Here is a 20,011-nt window from a genome sequence, read left to right as displayed (position 1 = left end):
CTGCCGCCCGCGCCTCAGGGCGCTGAAAGCGCGGGACACCATCGCCTCCGGTCCTCCCGCCTGCTGGAGCCCGAACTTCATCACCCCGCGCCCAAAACAAGGTACAGCCGGCCGCGAAGGGAAAGCAAGTGGCCTTTCTCCGCCCGCAAACACACAGCCGGGAACGCACCGGGATGGAAGCGGCGGCCCAGCGCTGAGGCCGCTTTCCGGGCCGACCTGTTAGTGGAACTCGGCGGCCATGTCGGCGGCCGGCGGCGGGCAAGCCCCCCAACCGCCCTCAACGCACATCACCCTCGCCCGCGCCCATCGGCGTGCCGCGCCCGCCCCGCGTTATCCGAGCTGCTGCGGGCCGCCATGGCGCCGTCGGTAGGTGCAAGGAGGCGGGGAGGCAGGAAACAGGCCGACGGCCGGCCGGCCCCGGCGCGGAATTTGGGTACACGGGGGCGGGGAGCCGGAGGGGGCGGCCCGGGTTCGGGCGGGGAAATGGAGAGAGCGGCGGTTGCCCTGGCCCGGGCGGTGCTGGCCACGTGTGGTCTGGCGCACACGCGTTCCTCGTGCGCCACAGAGGGTGTGCGGTGGAAGTGCCCGTGGTTCAGACGTGTTGCGTGTGCGCAACACGTGTGCTGCCGGCGGTGCTCCCGCTACACTGGTGCGCAGTTGGGCGCGCCTATGTGCCACAGACAGGGATGCATCACACATACACACACGCGTACATGTATGTGCCACAGACAGGGATGCATCACACATACACACACGCGTACATGTATGTGCCACAGACAGGGATGCATCACACATACACACACGCGTACATGTATGTGCCACAGACAGGGATGCATCACACATACACACACGCGTACATGTATGTGCCACAGACAGGGATGCATCACACATACACACACACGTACATGTATGTGCCACAGACAGGGATGCATCACACATACACACACGTGTACATGTATGTGCCACAGACAGGGGTGCATCACACATACACACACGTGTACATGTATGTGCCACAGACAGGGGTGCATCACACATACAAAATCACAGAATAGCCGGGGTTGGAAAGGACCTCTGGAGATCCTGCAGTCAAACTCCCCTACCCAGGCAGGGTCACCTGGAACAGGTGACACAGGAACATGTCCAGGTGGGCTTGAAATATCTCCGGAGAGGCAGACTCCACGACCACCCTGGACAGCCTGTTCCAGTGCTCTGCCACCCTCCATGGAAGCAACTTCTTCCTCATGTTGAGGTGGAACTTGCTGTGTTTTAGTTCATGGCCATTGTTCCTTATCCTGTCACTGGGCACCACTGAAAAGAGTCTGGCACTCTCCTCTTGACACTCACCTTGGAAATTTTATATGTATTCATGAGATCCCTTCTCAGTCTTCTCCAGACTAACCAGGCCCAGCTCCCACAGTCTCTCCTCATAGGAGAGATGCTCCAGACCCTTCATCATCTTTGCAGCCTCTGCGGGACCTTCTCCAGTAGCTCCTTGTCTTTCTTGTGCTGATGAGCCCAGAGCTGGACACATATACATATGTATACACATCCATATGTACATATACACATACATATGTATGTACATGTGTGTGTGGGAGCACAGCCTGCGGGCATGGGGGACAGGCAGGCAAAGGGCAGCAGTGCTGGGGTGAGCAGGGGGCACAGCCCCCCTGTGCCCCACCTGGGCTGTAGCTGGTGGTGACCCTGCTCCCCAGGTCCCCGTGGGGACAGGGAAGGTGCCCACCAGCCTGGTGTGTTCAGGCCAAGCAACTTCAGGCCAGGGTAAAAGGTTTTGTGGGGCCTCCTCAGTGATAGGAGTGATAGGATACCCAGCTTAGTACACAGGTGAAAAATGAGGTGTAGGTGAGGCAATGCCTCATTGCAGTGAAAGGTGGTGCAATAAGGACAATTAATTTTTCACAGGAATACTCACTGGAATTTCATCTGTGGAAAATCCTCTCACGGAGCTTACACAGGGGCAGAGACAAAACACTTGTTTACCAAGTCTGAGGTAAAAAATTGTTTGCTAATAGTAAAATCATGCTTTTCTTCCTTTATTTAGTTTTTATTTTTCTCTGTAAGGGAAACTAACAGGCAGGAGCTTTTGTTCTCCGTGGGCCTCCAAATTTCCCGGTACTCCCTGCAAAAGAGCTTTTCTTGTTTTTATTCCAGCTTCTGACTGTTGGTTTTGGCTGCTTAAAATCTGAACTGTGCCCCTGTCCACCCCAGCAGGGTTAAGGTGCAGCACTGGGACAGCAGCAGCCCCATGCTGCTTTGCAGGTAGAGAGCTCTGCAGTTAATTTGCAGCACAATCCCTGGCCATATCTGGTATACTGAATCAGGTCCTTAAGCAATAAAATCAGCATGGGCAGGCCCTGAGTACTTGTCTCACATTTTCATGTCCACACAGGTGTTCACTGTACACTTGCAGCTCCTAGAGCAGTCAGACTACCATTAAAAAGCAGTCCCTACTTCCATTAAAAAAAGAAGAAATAAATGAAATTTTTTAGCTCTTGCAGACAAAAAATTGGGAAGTACAACACAAGTGCAACTGGAAGGCCCAGAAACTTGGCTGTTTTGATTTGTGACTCTCTGGCCTTCGGCAGTATTGTCTGTGCAAGAAAGAGTCGAGCAAGAAATACCAAGCAGACCAAATAAACCTAGTTTGTGCCTTACTCTCAGTAGCAGCCAGTGACAAGCAGTAATAAATTACTGCTCAGGAAGGTGGCTGGGGCCAAATGGAAATATACTGTTAAGTGGTACATGAACACCATCATTATGAAAATACACACCTTTGAGAGAATAAAAGTTGCACAAGGAGTGCAGCCGAGGTGGGCTCTGGTGGTGATTAATGTCTGTGCAAATGAACAATCTGAGGGAGCTCTGCATGTTTATCCAGGCTGGAGAGCAGTTGTGTTTTCCAGCTTCTGGCCCTGTCAGCCTGTGTACATGAGGACAGGGACGCTGCTGCCTTGGGACAAACAGTCAGAGGGACATTATCACTGTCAACAGTGGCATTGGCTCTGCTGCAGCTCCAGCAGTTCGTTGTCCCTTGGTGCGTGAGTTGGGTTTTGTTTGTGCAGGGCCTGGTGTGGCAGGGGGTGGTTTGGGCTTTCCCCCTGTCCCAGCACAGGAAGGACACGGGCCTGTTGGAGTGAGTCGAGAGAAGGCCACCAAGATGATCAGAGGGATGGAGCAGCTCTCCCATGAGGAAAGGCTGAGGGAACTGCGATTGTTCAGCCTGGAGAAGAGAGGGCTCTGGTGTGACCTAATTGCAGCCTTCCAGGACCTGAAGGGAGTCTACAGGAAAGAGGGAGAGAGACTACTTAGGCCTGGAGTGGCAGGAAAAGGGGGAATGTCTTCACACTGACAGAGGGCAGGGTTGGATTGCATGTTAGGAAGAAATTCTTCCCTGTGAGGGTGGTGAGGCCCTGGCACAGGTTGCCCAGAGAAGCTGTGGCTGCCCCATCCCTGGAAGTGTTCAAGGCCAGGTTGGATGGAGCTTGGAGCAACCTGGGATGGTGGAAGGTGTCCCTGCCCATGGCAGGAGGGTGGATTGAGGTGACCTTTAAGGTCTCTTCCAACCCAAACCATTCCATGACTCCATGATTGACATCCAAGAAGGGACATTCTGGCTGTGTGCTAGAGGGGTGTCAGCATTTGGATGTGCTAGATCTGTCCTGATTTGGGGATGGCCATGCAGGGAAAGCAGTCTGCCTCCCCAGAGGTTCAGTTTTGCTTTGTAGAGCTTAACTAATTAACTGTTTTTGGTGATGTTTAAAGGATATTCAAATATCCTGTGCTCTGTTCATGTCCCATCATTTATTCAATAGGAACGAGGTCTCACTGGAGCTATTTCCTGGTGTTTTAAAGCGTTACAGAAGCTTTTCTTGAGCCAAGAATGCAGTCACATCATATTGGAAATCATGGGGAGAGGTAAATGCTAGAATTACAAATACCACATTAAGGTTATTTTTAAATCATATTAGGGCCTACATCCAAGAAAGAAAAATCAGGCTTAATTAGCGCTGTGCTCTGCTGTGTTAATAAGGAGAAGTAAAAAGAGGATGAGGCTGAATAGAGGCATACAAAAGGGATGATGTTCCTGGTTTGGCTGTTGTTTGGCAGTACCCTAGATTCCCTTCTTTTGAGACTGTAGGGAGCAAGCAATGATTTTTAGCCTGGCTCTGAGCCCCTATTGTAAGTCTGTTTTCTACTGTGGTTTTTTTTTCATGTATCAGACCAAGAGGAGTGTAGAGCATGAGGTTAATCTGGCTGTCTATTAATTTGTTTGGGTAGGAAGCGAACAAGTTGGGATCCTCCAGCTAATCCTGCAGCTGCCTGCAGGCTGGCAGAGGGGTGGGCTGGGCCTGGCAGTGGACAAAGAAGAAGACCCAGCCAAAATGTAGGACTTCCATCCGAAGTGGAAGTCTGAAGTTCATCTGGTTTGGGGCTTCAGAGATGAAGTGTCATCAGTGATGAGCATTACACCAGTGTCTGACCTGGATCTGCCCTACCCCAGTGAGGTGTCTCATAGCCATGAGGCTGCTGTGGAAAATCATGGTACTGGGGGCATCTCTGCCTGTATGAAAACAATCTTCAGCTTTGAAATGCTGCATCATATCAGGTTTATTTTCCTTTACCAGGCTCTGCTTTCATTTAAATATCTCCCTAATCATACACAAACAACCCCTTGACTGCTTTATACTCTTTCTGAGCTGCCTTCAAGCAAAGGTTGTGATGTCTCAGCATGATGGTATTCAGCATGGTGTAAGAGAAACACATCTCTGTCCTACACCAACTCCTGTTTTCTGTTTTCTTCACTGGCAGTTATTGAAATGGGAAGCAAGGAAGTATAGATGAGGAAGATGTTACATTCACAGGGGGCCCTGCCTTGTCTGCATTGGTCTGGTGTCTGGTCTCTTCCTTCAGGATGCCATTTGTCAGGCACTGGGCCTCAGTTTCTCCAGTCTCACAGAGACCACACTCCTACAATCCCCAGTATTATGGGGTTGCTTACTGCAAAGCTGAGTTCTCATGAAGGTACATGCTCAAGAGGCTTCAAGTAGCCTGTCTCAAATGTTGCACAACAGTAGAGGTGGGAGTGGAATTGAATCCAGGCTGTTTCTCTATGGTTAGTGCCATATCCAGGCTTTTGGGTTATCTGCCTTTTCCCTTCAGGGTTCATGAGAACTGCAGGTAAAATCTTTTTGGTGCTAAGTATTGCTCTGTTGAACCTTGTTCAAAACCTGCCTGGCACTGCCTGTGCCACTTGCCACAGTTGCCACACCTCTGGGGTAGGTTCAGCACGGAGCTGACAAACAGGTTATCCTGGAGAATGCCACAATAACAGAGAGGCTTCAGAGCCCTGATGCATTTTGAGTTTCTTTTTCAACCCTTATCAGCTTGGAGCAGCTTTTGTTTTACTGTGTTCCTCAGAGGTCCCAGCTAAATCACATCCATGGCACGCCGTGTGCCAGCCTGTCCTTGTAAATCGCTGCTCAGGGTCCCCCGTAGCTGCAGAGATGACAATGAGCCTCTTAACTAAAGTTCAGGGGCACCAAAGAGCTTTGCCTGGACAATTTGACCTGGGGTGCGAAGGTCTCATCCCCTCTTCACTCACCAACACAAGTGGTCAGTCTTCCCACACCTTTGATATCAGTGTCTGGTGCTTTTTCTGCAGAAGAAACAATTCCCTTGTAATGGAATAAATATTGCAGATTTCAACCTGAGTTATTCTCCTAATGCTCTGGGTTATGAATGAGACCCAAAGGTGCATAAAGTGAACAACGATTTATTTTCTGAATGCTCCCATTCCCTTCCTCACAGAGGCTTGCTCCTATCCAAGCATGGAAAGAATAATAATAACAAAAAGGTAAGAAATAGTGTCTTCTCTTGGCGACTTGGTGCCCACTCTATGGTCTGAAACCCACATGCAGAATGAATCAGAGAGCAGGAAGCCCTGTGTTGGTGGGGTAGGAAGCAGCCTGGGAGGTGCAGGCAAAGGGCAAAGAGGTGTTTTACAGAAAGGCCATGTGGCCTCAGAGCTGCCTCAGCTGAGCAGGAGGGACATGGTGGTGTTCTCCTGTGGAATGTTACCGACAGGCAGCGTGGGGGAAGATGATGCTTGAAGGGTGTGACTGAACAGCTCTGTGATTGTAAATATGGGGTTTGCAGTAAAAAAAGTAATCTCACCCACGCTGAGGTTCTTCATGTGCCTTCTCGAGCTATTTGTGTGAAAGGAAGGATTCCCAGGAAAAAGAAAAGAGGGGGAAATATTTTGTTTGGGTTTTTTTTGACATAGTTGCAAAGAAACAGCATTATCTGCAAGTAACAGGCTGCTTTACCTTCTCATAGCACCACAGAATCATGGAATGGTTTGGGTTGGAAGGGACCTGAAAGCTCATCTCATTCCACCCCCTGTCCTGGGCAGGGACACCTTCCACTAAACCGGGTTGCTCCAAGCTCCATCCAACCTGGCCTTGAACACTTCTGGGGATGGGGCAGCCACAGCTTCTCTGGGCAATTCAAATCGCTGATTTTTTCCCAGAGGAGCTGGTTTTATAGCTGTCTCCCTTTGCCCTCAGCTCTTTGGACACTCATTTGTGTCCCTGGGTGAGAGGGCTGCAGCAGGGATAACAGTCCTGCTGGGATGCATCCGGGAGAGCAGTGCTGCCGGGATGCTGCTGGGAGAGCCGTCCATCCAGGACGCGTCCGAGCTGTGCAGGGAACCGGCTCCCACTAGAGCGCGCTATGACAGCTAAAATGGGGATGATTTTCTTCTGGCGTCGGGGTGGAACCATCAAAGATGCCTATGCAAGAAAGGGCACTTCTGTTTTTACACTGGGAATCTGGCGGGGTTCCCCATCGGTTGGCTGCAGTTTCCCTGGAAGAGGCTGAAGGGTGCTGCAAAGCCAGCTGTAGCTGCCTGGGAGCACTGAGGTTTGGGCTGAGTCAAGTGCTGGCAAAGACCTTTGGGAAGACCCCAGCCTGTACACAGAGGGCAGAGGGAAGCTTTGTTCTCAAGCCCTGTCTCATCCCACAGTCCCTTTGTTTGCTGCTCTCTGTGGCAGAGGAAGTGGAAATTGTGCATGGACATGGACAGGAGTCCACCTCAAGGTCCCATTAATGGTCTCCCATTGTCATTAGTGCATTTCAAAGCTGCCCCTCACAAACTTGCCCATCGTCACACGAGGATTTTCTGCCTCAACCCCGGCTCTCAGACCCCCGTCTGCCACCCTCGTTTGCTTCATGTTTACTTAATTAGCCAGCTGGAGCATAATTCCTTTCATGATCTACAGTCTAATACATAAAGATGACAGTGACATGAATCTTGGCTCAGGATTCAATTTGCATGTTAATTCATTGTGGTTCCCCAGATAGGTGGAATTTGCTCCGACAGGATCTGGGAGCTCATGAAATGCTCCATGGGCGGGGTGTTCTCCTGTGTCCCAGTGAGGGCCTGGAGCGATAGGTGACATAGTTTTGCTGTCCACCAGGCATCATCTGTTGGGGGATCTACAGCAAAAATCAGAGCAAAAATCATCATTGAGGAGTTTTTATTAGAACACAATGCAAACAGAGTGACAGCTCTGGTGGCTGAGAAGCATCTGGAAATCGGTGAAGCCTGGCAAGAGAACTTGCAACAGATTAAGGAATGCAGGCATTTTGTACAGCAATCCAGCCCCAGTCATCTTTGGGTCACACTTCTTGAAACACTTTTCTAGGGAAGAGACAGGGAGGAAACAGTGACTTCCCTGAGTGGAAGACTAGCCCACATTGGCTCTGAAGGCTTTAGTCACAAACCCCATCCCGCCATGAAACTCAGCCTTCTAACATCCAGGAGCTGGCTAACAGGGAAGGGGATGCTGTGAGCCTGTATTCATTTCCAGCTCTCTGGGGGACCCAGGAAACCTGTCCCATTGCTAACAGGCTCACAGGAGACCTGACAGCCAGAGCAGGCAGAGCTGCCATTTTCCAGCATGCCTGAAAAAACAGCAGCTTGCCAAAGGGGGCACAGGGAGGCTCTCCTGGAAGGACAGCCATAGGTGGGTGGTTGTGTGTTACACTGGAGGTCTCTGCCATCCGGCCCCCCAGGAGCCGGGATACAGGATAAAAACAGGGCTTGCCGCAAGCCCCTGTGAGCGGAATAGAAATCATGGCTAAACAGGAGGATGGAAAGGGAGACAGGGCTGTGTGAGCAGATGTGGCCAGATCACACAGCAGCCAGGGCCACAGCCAGCGAGGCTTGGAGCAGCCTCTGCCTGGCAGAGGAGTTTATCCTCATGGAAGATGAGTTTAGTTGCAGCAAATCAACCATTTTCAGATTTTGCTGATTTTACACAGGCTAATTTTAATAGCAGAAGGAAAGAGAGAAACATTTTTTCATAAATCTCTTATTCTTTTCCTTTTTTTACTCCTAAGTAACTGGACTAGATCACTCTATTTCGGCCTTAGAAACATGGATAACATTTTAATGAAAAATTGTGGAGGAAAAAAAAAAGAAAATAAATGTTGTCTCTTTTCTGTGTTCAAAACTCGATGGCTTTGGATTCCCCAGGAGTTTCTTGTGCTTTCTGAAATGCTGTTATCCTGTATGCCCTGCATTCCTAATCAGTTGTGGCTCTTTCTTTCTCTTCTGACCTTCCTTGCTCAGAGTCTCCAGTTGCAACAGAGCAAATTCTGGCTTTTCAGAATCATCTCGCAGAAGCTTTGTGGGTAGGAATGACTAGAAAAGGAAGCGTTGTTTTTTTGGTTTGTTTTTTTTTTTTTACACAGAAAACATTATTAAAACAAACCTTTAATTTTTCACCTCAGTCAAAGCCAAGTTTCTCAGCTTTTCATTAAAAACCAAGTATTTGAAATTGTTCAGAAGGCCATAAAATGAACATTTCCAGATTCTAGAATAAACACTGTCATTTTCCAGATAGTACTTTTCAGAAAATTAGGATTTAATCAGGTAGCTACTATTCCATTAACCAGGGTCCCCAGGTAAATGCAGTCCAGATTTGGGAAATGCAAGGTTACAGTAACCCTGTGGGAATTCAGGGAGGGGTATTGGCACTTCCCTGCATGAAATGGGGGCAACAGCATGTCTGTATTTGCAGTGCAGTTGAAATCTATTGGTGAAAAGCCCTGGGCAGGACTGAGTTCCATCAATCCTGGGCACAGACTGCCTGTGTTCCTGTGGCACATCCACCTGGAAGAGGCAGGGAGCCTTCAGGATGGGGATGACAAACACCACCCCTCACCAGGCAGAGCTGAGGCAGGTACTAATTACCTGGAGCTGCAGTGGTGCTGCTCATGGCTCCTGCCAGTATTCAAGCTGGGTCTTGACTTGCTTGTTGATTCCTGACCCTTTTGGGGCAGGATCAGCACTGGATTTGCATGGTGTACCTTCCCCCACATTAGCTTCTGGCTGTCTCCATACGTTTCAGGCATGGAAACTGTGTCCCTGTGCCCATCTGTGCTCCGTGGCTCTTGTTCTGGAATCCCTGGAGCTCTCAGTCCTGCTTTAATTGTGTGGAGCTGTTTTTCTGGGCTAAATTAACAGACACGTGGGGGGGACAATTTTGGCCCTGTAGGAGTTCAGTAGGAAGAACTGAGCCTGGGACTCAGGCCAAGGCAGCAGGGCCAGAGGGAATTTATTGGGACTTCCTGCAAAACACAGCTACACACTTTCAGGAGGGTTCTTCAATTTACCTGACTAATGTTTTCTCTAATGTTTTCTCCAGCCCTGTAATATCATCAATCACATAATTATGACCTCATCCCATTCTCTATTAAGACTTGGGTGACAAATAAGGACAGGGTAACACTTCAGTTTATTTTGCTGTGTTTTATTGACCAGTTGAAAAGGAGCAAAACATGCTGGGGACAGAATTCCCAAAACATAAAATTTTGGGGATTTCTTCCTGCATAGATTGACCACTGCAAGGGACCAAAATCCCAGTGTTAGGCAGCATCAAATCCCACTGATGCCATTGGCCATGGCAAGGAGCACACTGAGACTCGGAGTGAAGAATACATGTTACTGGACCTTGTGAAATGTTTTTGACTCATGGATTAATGTTGGAGACTCAGGCCTAATGTTATAGTTTGGGGAAAGGATGTTAATTCTTCACATCCTGTATTTTTATTCAGTTCTGATGTTTCTTTGCCAAAGTCCTTTACTGGCCCACTGATTGGAATTTTACTGAGTCATCAGCATCATCCCACCTGGAAAAAGGGTGGCTCTTTTCTTCAGAGACATTTTAGGCTAAACAGATCCTCTTGGGAAGACCCTGAATGCTGAATTTCATGGAGTTCCTTGTCTTCCCAAGAAGCAGGGATAACTGCCAAGGCTGTGGCAAGTCTGGTGTTGGAAGTCTGCTCTCCAGCTCTGTTGCAGACCTCCAGTGTGACAACTGGAGCAAATCCTACCCTAGCACAGCAGAAATAAGGCAGAGCTCTAGCAGGGAGTAGATTAAGCCCCAAAGAAGTTTCCCCATTATTAACCAAAGCATATGACATTGCTGGCTGGGCCAGGCTTGGCCAGGTCAGAGGCTGTGCCTGGTCCTGCTGGGTGTGGCTGGTGTGAGCAGGACTAGATTGATTCCTTCCAGTCCTTTCCCACCTTGTGATTTCACCTTTTCCCTGCCATCAGTATTTGTGTTCTCCTCTGCCTAAAGCCTCATTGGTACCTGCTTTGTAGTTGATCACATAATTTCACTGCAGATCTTGGAATAATTAGTGGTTTGGGTGTTTTTTTCTGAGGACGATGAGACTTTGGTGGTTTGAGGTTTGGTTTCATTGTTTGTTTGTTTGCTTTTTCATTCAGAGAATGAAGCTCTAATTCATTTCCTTCAGAAAACTGAAAGCTGTGACTGAAAGTTGCATGAAGGTTGAAAACTAGAAGGCAAACATTGAGAATATATGGAGTGTTTTAATACACCTGTCAATTTTCAAGCTGCTTTCACAGTTCCCAAGCCTAACTTGAAAGTTTTGGGTGTTCAGGGTAGGCAGTACTACACAAATAATATCCACTTCCAGCACTGTGCATTCAGAAGCCTCTTGTTGTTGGCACTGTGAAAACACTGCTATTCCTCCTACAAAGAATATCATGGAATACTATTCATACCACTTTGATGCCCCAGTTTGAGCTGTGTCATGCAATGCACTAATTTCTTTTATTTCCACCTGCTGAAATCCTGCAGCCCTCCTGAGGTTGCTTTATGGTTTCTCCCTGATTTTCACTCATGCTCACATTAGCACTGTCATCTTTGCAATCCTTGCCTTTCCCCTGTGTTCTCTTCTCTACAACATGACCAAAATGTGTTTGCACAGGATTTTTATGAGCTTCTGCCCTCACTAACGAAGGGCCAATTTCTCTTTGGAAGTTCCCCCCCTCAGTTCTGACATTTCCTGCAGCCCTGCCATTGCTAAGCATTAATTTCTACCACTTCCCCCAATTTTCCTGGAAGAAATTCTGATTAGGCAATGAGTGCTGGGCTATCCATCATTTCATGCCAGGCACAAGTCACACGGTGCTTCTCAGCCTGTAAGCACAGATCATTCTTAATCAACCCAAGTGTGCCATGGGTAAAAGAGCTAAAGACCTGATTTCCATGGCCATCCCCTTGGGATCCTGTCTGACACTATGGCAGTGAGGCAGAGCCATTGTAAGTGCCATGTAACAGTGCAGCACAGCTGATTAAACCCCTGCAGAGCTCAGATGGCTTCACAAAAGCCCTGTCAGTCAGCTTGCGTTTCATTTCAGGTCTTATTTTCATTTATTTACAGCACCGCCCATTATGTGGAGAGTGTTTGCTAAACACTGAAGAATAATGGTGCTGTCCCACCTAGCTGACAGCAGAAGAGCTGACAAAGGGCAGGAGTGCAGTAAAAGTGGTAATTTATGTATGAGTCACGCTTCCCAGCCAGCTGTGCTGATAAAAAATGGCTACTTTTATGGGAAGGCTGGAAAAGAACAACAAAAAAATTACCTTTGTGGGGAAAAACAAACAAAAACAAAAACCCAAACACCTAAATATTTGGACCAGGAGTTAAAGATGACTTATTGCCACCAGTACAGGGAAAGGAGTCCTGGAGAGGCATTTAGGATTCTCAGATGCAGGCCTGTGCAGGGAAAGGTGTTTCTGGCACAGACACCTGCACCTAAGACAGTCTGGAGACAGCAGCTGAGGGTCTTGCCTATGGCAGAGGAAAACCTGATAAGGAAGCAGGAAAACAGAAGATACTGAGCGTGGGAGATGAGAATTGTTAAGCAGGGCTGGAGTTATGAGCTGAGAGCAGTTGGTGAGGCAAGGCGGGAAGACTTTGGAGATACTTTTTTAGCAAATTGCCAGGTGGTCCCATACCCACCTGATGCACAGAATTCTGCAGGAAGATTTGTGTTTTCATCCAGCAGTGTGACTTGGGGTCTGACTTTGCTCTGCTTAGAGGCAATAACAGACTCCTATTGATTCATGGGAGCCATAGAAATCAGAGGAAACTTGCTGTGGCAACTGGCTAATTCAATAAAAGCATTGATTTTTCAGGCTGGACAATTAAAGAGCATGAATGCTGTGTAGCTGATTTCTGTCTCTGAATTAATGTAACAAATGATCATTGATTCAAGTGAGAGGAAACTGTACCCAAGAGGAAAGGACCTTCCATATTAAAAATCCCCCAGCTTATGTAGGCTGGTCTTTAATGTAGATAGATTTGGCTACCATTCTGCACCTGTGTTGGTTAGAAGGACTTAGGAGTTAGCTGACTGGGTCCTCCTCACCTCACAGACCAACAGAGGTAAAGACAGGCACACAGGGACAGGGAACACCCTGGAAAGGGGTGCAGGAGCCCATAGGGTTCCAGACAGGTAGTGGGAGCACCACATGGCATCACTTCAGATGGGGGCTGTGGTTTTCCCTTGGATTTGAGACTGAATCACAGAATGCTTTGGGTTGGAAGGGACCTTAAAGCTCATCTTGTTCCACCCCCTGCCATGGGCAGGGACACCTTCCACTAGCCCAGGTTGCTCCAAGCCCCATCCAACCTTGAACACCTCCAGGGATGGGGCAGCCACAGCTTCTCTGGGCAACCTGTGCCAGGGCCTCACCACTCTCACAGGGAAGAATTTTTTCTTAATATCCAATCTAAACCTAATCTCTTTCAGTGTGAAGCCATTCCCCTTCGTTGTGTCATTCCAGGCCCTTGTAAATAGTGTTTCTCCATCCTTCCTGTAGGCTCCTTCAGGAACTGGGAGGCTGCAATTAGGTCACTGCAGAACTTCTCCAGGCTGAAAAACCCCAATTCTGTCAGCCTTTCCTTATGGGAGAGGTGCTCCATCCCTCTGATCAACTTGGTGGCCTCCTCTGGACTTGCTCCAATGAGATGACGTTCTTCCTGTGCTGAGGATCCCAGAGCTGGAAGCAGCACTGCAGGTGGGGTCTCACCACATTGGAGCAGACAGCTGCCTCTTCCTCACCGTGGGGAAGGTGCTTTGAGCCCCACATCAAAGCCATAGAAGAGGAACTTCCCAAAGCACTCACTGGAGCTGAGAACGGGCCCTGAGATTTTCAGGGCTGCTGAGTAGTTGCAGACTTTGGTTACAGCTTCATGCTTTGGTCCTCTGCCTCAGGAGCCAGTGTTCAGTGCAGTTGATGATTCCTTTCATAGGCAGCTGGTTTGCCACTGTCCCTTTGCAAACCCCTTTTGCTCGTGAGATTGGCTTTAATGGGTTGGAGGTGAAGGGGTGAATCTTGAACTCGCTTTACCACAGAAGCCCTGGCAGATCAGAGTGGGGGAGTCCCAGCTGCTGACAGAGCAGCCACCAAGGGTGACCAGGGTGACCAGCCTTGCAGCAGGGAACACATCCCAGTGTTCCTGGCTCCTGATCTGCAGGCTGGCTGCTGTGTGTGTGCTGCCAGCAGAGGTGGGTGCCAGAGAGTGCTGCTGTGCCTGCTGGGGATGGTCACATGGGGTGCAGGGGCAGGACAGGCTGTGACATTTTAGCAGCTGTGGCTGTTTGCATCAGTGTGAGAGTCAGGGCCCTGACCTGGGGATGTTTCACATCGATCCACGGACTCTGACGTAGAGCAGGCTCACCTGGATAACATCCCATCCCAGCACACGCTGACCTGCCAGACACACCACCTCCTGTCATCGCCCCTCTGCTTCTGTGCTTGATGCCTTTTATTTTCCTTTTCTAGTGGCCTGTACCTGCAATAGAGATGTTCTGAGAGTGCCCAGAAGACACAGTGCAGCTCCTGCCCTTCATCACAGGAACAGGACTGAAGAGGTGTGATAAGAGTGTGGAGCATTAATGGAGCGGGATGCTCAGTGCCAGAGGGGAGGAGGGATACTTTGATCAGTCACCAGGATAAAAGCTGAGCTGCTTTACAACACAGCCTGCTGGGAAGTAGTTGTTAGAAAAACGTGTCTATTAAAAGGTCAGGCGTGGTCCTGTGTTCTGGACTGACACTTGCACAAGCTGGTAAATTATACATAATGAACACCTTATTAGGTTAATTTTGTCTATTTGGGGTCATCGTGAACAGCCCATTAGAAAATAACAGGTTTCTCAGTGGCTGCCAAATGCTGGTTGTTACTATTTCTGCAAATAGTACTGAATCTGGAACTTGTTTGAGAGCAGTTTATTGCAGTATTTGATGATCAAATTTGGAGAATTAACTGCATAGGTAAGTACTTAGTGTGCTTCTCTTCACTGACCATGGGAGCATAACTCTTAGAATCAGATTTCTCATGTGCAACAGGCAGAGGGACAACCACAAGTTCAGTTTCACTGCCCCAAACCACTCAAACCTTTTGGTGGCTGTTTAGATGTCCACATCTTTTTTGAGTTTATGGTTTTCAGCATTTCTTTTCAGTTGTGAGAGCTGAAAATGAATCTTCTGCTTCAAGTAAAGAGGGTACTCTCGCTCATACCGCAGATCCCAGCACTGGGAGAACATCAGGCAGAAAAATGCCCAACATCAGGCAGAAAAATGAAATACCTGAGGGGATCAACCTGCAAATGTTCTTTCAGAATGCAACCCTTGATTTGCTCCCAGTAAACTGCTGGGGCTCCTACTGGAAGTGTAGAGTGCCTGCTGAAAAGCTCTGTGAGAGGCACCAGACTTGCTTAAAAATTTAGAGACACATTTACATAGTTAGAACTTTTTCCCCAGTAATAAGGTAGCTCCACTTTTGTAACTGCTGGAAGCTGTCACAGAAGTTTTTTGTTTCCTAGCAAAAGGTACCAGAGGCAACAGTGGCATGTTCGAGAGAGCTTTGATACAGAGTGTTCAAAAGCATGATTTCTGCTTCCTCTCCAAAGCCTGGCTCCCAGAAACTTTCCTTGACCTCTTCCAGATATGAAATAGTCCTGCATGGGCATTGGTGCTCTTCTTCAGAAGATTCTTCCATGTTCTCCCCACATGCCTCTTGCCAAACAGGCAGATGAAGTGTTACCAGCAATGCTTTTTTCTGTGCCTGGATTTTGATTATTAATAAGGTGGTCGGGATGAATGGAACTATTTCACGTCTTGTCAAAGCAGCACAAGCTGGATGCTGCTTTTATGAGACTTGCCACTGCCCCTCCCTCCTCCAGATTATCTCTTTCATGTGCCTGAGCATTGAGGTGACAGCCTGCTTCATTAGAGGCTGCTACAGCATAGGAAACAGCAAAGAGAAAACTCAGAGACAGAATGAAGAAGAGGGGGAAAAAAGAGCTGATTGCAGTTTTAAGTTGAATTTCCACGACCTTCTAAGCAGGCATTGCAGGATGAGCACATTAAATTCATGTATTACTCAACAGCCAGGGCTATTTAGCAATAAGGACCTCTGACACTGGAAGAGACTCAAACCAGATCTTTGCAGGCGGCAATAAAACATGAGGAGTGTCGTGCAGAAGATCCCTGGGTCACCCAGCTTGCTAAGGCAAGAGGCTGGAGCCTAACTTGTGCAATCACTGCCAGGGATGTTGTGCTGTGATACACTCACTGTCACAGAGAACTGCCTGGGAGATTAGAAAAGAAAAAATTTAAATGTAGTCCTACAAATGCAGTTCTGTAGCCACAGTAAATGAAAGTGTGCACACACACACAGAGAACATGAAGGTTTTTTGAAACTTGACCCAAGTTGCACTGGGAGTTGGGTTTAGAGCTGTTGATTGTTGTCTGTGGAAAAAAATAACTGCAAGTGATGCTGGTTGTTCGTCCTCAGAGCTCAGGGCAGGGGGTTGGAAGTAGATGATCTCTAAGGTCCTTTCCAGTCCAGGTCATTCCATGATTCTATGATTTTATGAAAATGAGAAAAAAATATCTCAAAGGCAATGCATGCTACAGACTTGTTTGAAGTGCCCAGCTTCCAGTCCAGGAAACAGGCAGTATGGGGTTTTCACATTTTCTCCTGTAAAAATGACACGTTTGACTCCACAGCTTTCAGATATTTGAATAATGAAATAGTTTTAACCCATGTTTCTATTCAGGTTTGACTGCTGCGGAGCTTTGATTGCACCCACAGCGTGCCAAGGGCCTTCCTGCCATCCAGGAGAGGCCTCTGGCTCCCACAGGCTGGTGCCCCAATCCTGCAGGGATGCTGTCACAGGCTTTCCTTCCTGTTTGTGGGTAGCTATTCCACTTGGCAGTTGTTTATGGAGTTAAGTATGTGTATAAATGATTGTACAAGTGGAGCTTAGGGTTATGTAAGGGCTATAAATATTAAGATGGTTTCTTCTGGGGATTTTGCAGGCAGGTTTGGGTTTGCCCTGCTCATGCTCCAAGGAAAACTTGAGCTGTGGAAATGTGTCCCTGGTTACCTGACACACCATGCCCCTCACCATGGCTGCATCAGCATTATTCCTGCTGCTGAAACTACCTGTGCTCTCACACCAGAGTACGTGTGTATATGTGAATTATTCCACCTTCTTACATGCACATGAGGTTTTTTTCCAAAATCTACCTCCCTTCCCAAACCCATTGTTTAACAGATGCTAGATAAGGATGTTTTAAATTTCCCATGAAATTTAAGATAACTTCACAGTCACAAAACATCCATTTGGAACACTTGTAGGAGATTGTATCCAAGTGGCATTAATATACAGGACTGGGCGAGTCTCTGTAAATACCCGTGGCTTGGAAACCCTGTGTTTTACATTAATGGAGCCCCAAGGCTCTTGCCTGCCTCAAAATGATGAACTCTTGGGCAACCTTTGTGCCCAAAGCGATCTGAAAATAGTCCTGCAGCAGAGAATTGCTGGCAGTATTTTATTCCATTGCTAGCCTAACCTTTTCCCAAATCAATCTATGCCTAACTCACTTCATGCATATGCAGGAGATAAACTGTTGGTCCTACAATAGCTGGAGTAAAGTCAGGCCACTGTTTAGGTACCATGGAGTCCCCAGTATTGCTCTTCTTGTGATGAGAGGAGAAATTTTCCTGATGGGAGACAATCAATCTGCTGCTTGATGGTTTCTGGTATTACATGATATGTTATTTGTGCACTCCAGGTTTCTTCATACAAGTCAAACAGCCTGCACTGGTGAGAAGGGTAATGCCTTGCTGTGTCATCTGACTGACACTGGATGTTATCTCCACACTTATCCTCTGGTTTAACTTCTAGGCAGAAGCTACAACCCAGATAAACACACAGTCCCATTTGCCCTCAGTAGTCCTTCCTGCTGTCTTTGAGTTATCAGGATGGCACAAACTGAGGCTTGTTCACCCATTTCTAGTGAGATACATGTGTATATATATATATATATAATAGTCTGTCTTGAAACTAGTTTTGGAAAACAAGGCATCCTCCTTCCAAGGGATTACATGGATTAGTGTCTAAAGAGTGTACTCTTCCATGGCATTTTTTCCTCAAGCAGACATCTGAGGCTACTTCTGTTCTCTTGGATGAAAATGAATGTTGCTTCCAGTGCATCATCAAATGCCTCATTATTAAATAATTAGGGAAGGGTTTTTATAAACATTTTGACTATAAAGAGTCCCAATTACAATTCTTTCTACTACCTTCTGGCAGTGAAGAGGAAGACACTGATGAGTCCTCCTTTGATGTCTGTTGAAACAAGCTGAGAAAAAGGGCAAACCTTTGGACTCTAAATAATGATACTATCCATAAATAATAAAGCTCTTCAGGGGCCTTTGTAGACAGACTGTAACTTCCTGCCCAAAGGTATTAATCTTCATGCACAGGCACAGTGTCTGTCCTGTGCTCCTCTCCTACCACTGCTCCAGCTGTGTTTCACAGCTATAAATGTCTCACAGAATATATTTCTGATGTGGCAGTTGTAATGGCATCCAAAAGGACACACACCCAAGAGTCTGGGGAGTATTTTATAATTTAAAAGTTTTTCCAGACAGAAATTTTCTTTGGGCAAGGGAAAAAAAACCCAAGAAGTATCAAACAAAGTCACTTGTTGGAGATTTCCAGACTGAAGGTGAGGAGAATTCTGGCCAGTTGTGCAACTTGGTAGCTGCAAAACCCAGCAAGACATTTGGGATGTCTTGGACTTCAGACCAAGGAGCCCAGAATAAAGTCACCAAACAGCCTTGCTAACAGCCAGGGGGCTCTGCCAGGCCTGCCAGAATCCAGAGGTCCTGGAGTCGTGGCTCTAGAAAACTTGCTGTTCAGCTTTACAGTGCACATGTAATAGGACCAATACAGGCAGGACCTGTCTGGCCTGCTGGGGAGGTCCTGCATGGTGGATCACTATATGCCCACCAAGCACGGTTTGGTTTGGCTGTGATTGGCTATCTGTGGCTATCCAGAATGTGCTGGACTTGCTCTGCAAGTGCAATCCAACAGTACTTGTGATTAATTCCCCTCTTTCTCTGTTTCATACTCAAGACAACTTCCATGGGATGCCAAAGTCACGATATCAACTCTAGACTTCATATTGCCGTAATTTCTGTTTGAGAAATGAAAGGATAAGTCCAGCAGTGACAACTCTCTGAGATGTAAATCTAGAGTGGGGTCTGCTCTTTTGGTCACCCAGGAATGGGCATCTCCCAGCTGAAGAGCTCAGTGTGTATCAGACACCTCCCAGGATAAGGGCACACTCTGGAAGCACCACTGAGGGCGTGCAGGTGGCAGGATCTGTGTAATTGCACACTGGACGTGTGCAGTGAGGCCCAGGTGGATGCAGCACATCTGACACCTCCTCCCAGGGAGCCCTTCCCCAGCACGTGTCCCATGCCTGCTCCCCAGCTCTCCAAGGATCACCCTGCGTGCCTTGTGCTCAGGCTCACACAGGTTTTGAAATACAGCCCATAAACTCAGGGCAAGCCTTATCATGAGCCTTTCTCCTGGGCACTGCACTGCCTCAGCTCGGTGAATCCGCTCAGAGGCCTTCCTGAAGGAGCAGGCTGGTTCCTCCCGGGAATGGTGCCTGGTGCTGGTCACTGGGGAAAGGAGGAGTGAGCACTCTCTCCCAGGCTCATTGCTGAGCCATCCTCCCTCACCCATCCAATAAAGATTGCCCATCTCCATTGTGTGAGTCAGAGAATCAAACCCTCTTTTGCAGCATCTGCCTTTTATCAACGACCTGAAGAGGGAAAAGAGTCCTTTAACCTTTCCTTTGCTATAAATGAAGGAGCTTTCAGAATTACTCTGTAGGCAAGCAAGCCCTTCTCTGCTCCTGTCTGTGCTCCTCCACCACCATAGTGCTTGTAGGAGATTATTACAACACCTATTTTTCTCTACAGCAAGCAGGTTCCCAGCTCTAGGAGGCTGACAGGCCTTGTGCAACTTGTCATTACTCATCAGCACTCCCTATGCTCATTTAGATCTCAGGGTGTGGTTTTAATTAGCTGATTCTGTAATAACACCCAGGTGACTTGGTGATGGATAGTCACCCTAGAAACCTATTAAATAGGAGTGTAGTGGCTCCACATCCTTAGCCTGTGCTCTCAGATTGCTGTTTGCTTCTAGGAGTGAGGTCTGTGGGTTTGCTTGTCCACCCTTCCCCATAGCATCCAAACCTGTTAGTGGATGAATCCCACAGAAATGATTGGACCT

General features: G+C 47.9%; 1 long non-coding RNA gene across 1 annotated transcript; it reads left to right on the top strand.

Annotated features, from left to right (window-relative positions):
* The first annotated feature begins 19 nt into the window (after positions 1-19).
* Positions 20-14,510, top strand: LOC108639504. The gene is made up of 3 exons (XR_001920567.1): positions 20-101; positions 1,924-2,011; positions 14,193-14,510. It is a non-coding gene; the product is annotated as an uncharacterized LOC108639504 (long non-coding RNA).
* The last annotated feature ends 5,501 nt before the right edge of the window (positions 14,511-20,011 follow it).

Source organism: Manacus vitellinus, unplaced genomic scaffold (genome assembly GCF_001715985.3).
Source record: "Manacus vitellinus isolate BGI_N305 unplaced genomic scaffold, ASM171598v3 scaffold_20_pilon, whole genome shotgun sequence".
In the NCBI taxonomy this organism is placed as follows: Eukaryota; Metazoa; Chordata; class Aves; order Passeriformes; family Pipridae; genus Manacus; species Manacus vitellinus.
This window is presented reverse-complemented; position numbering and strand designations above follow the sequence as displayed.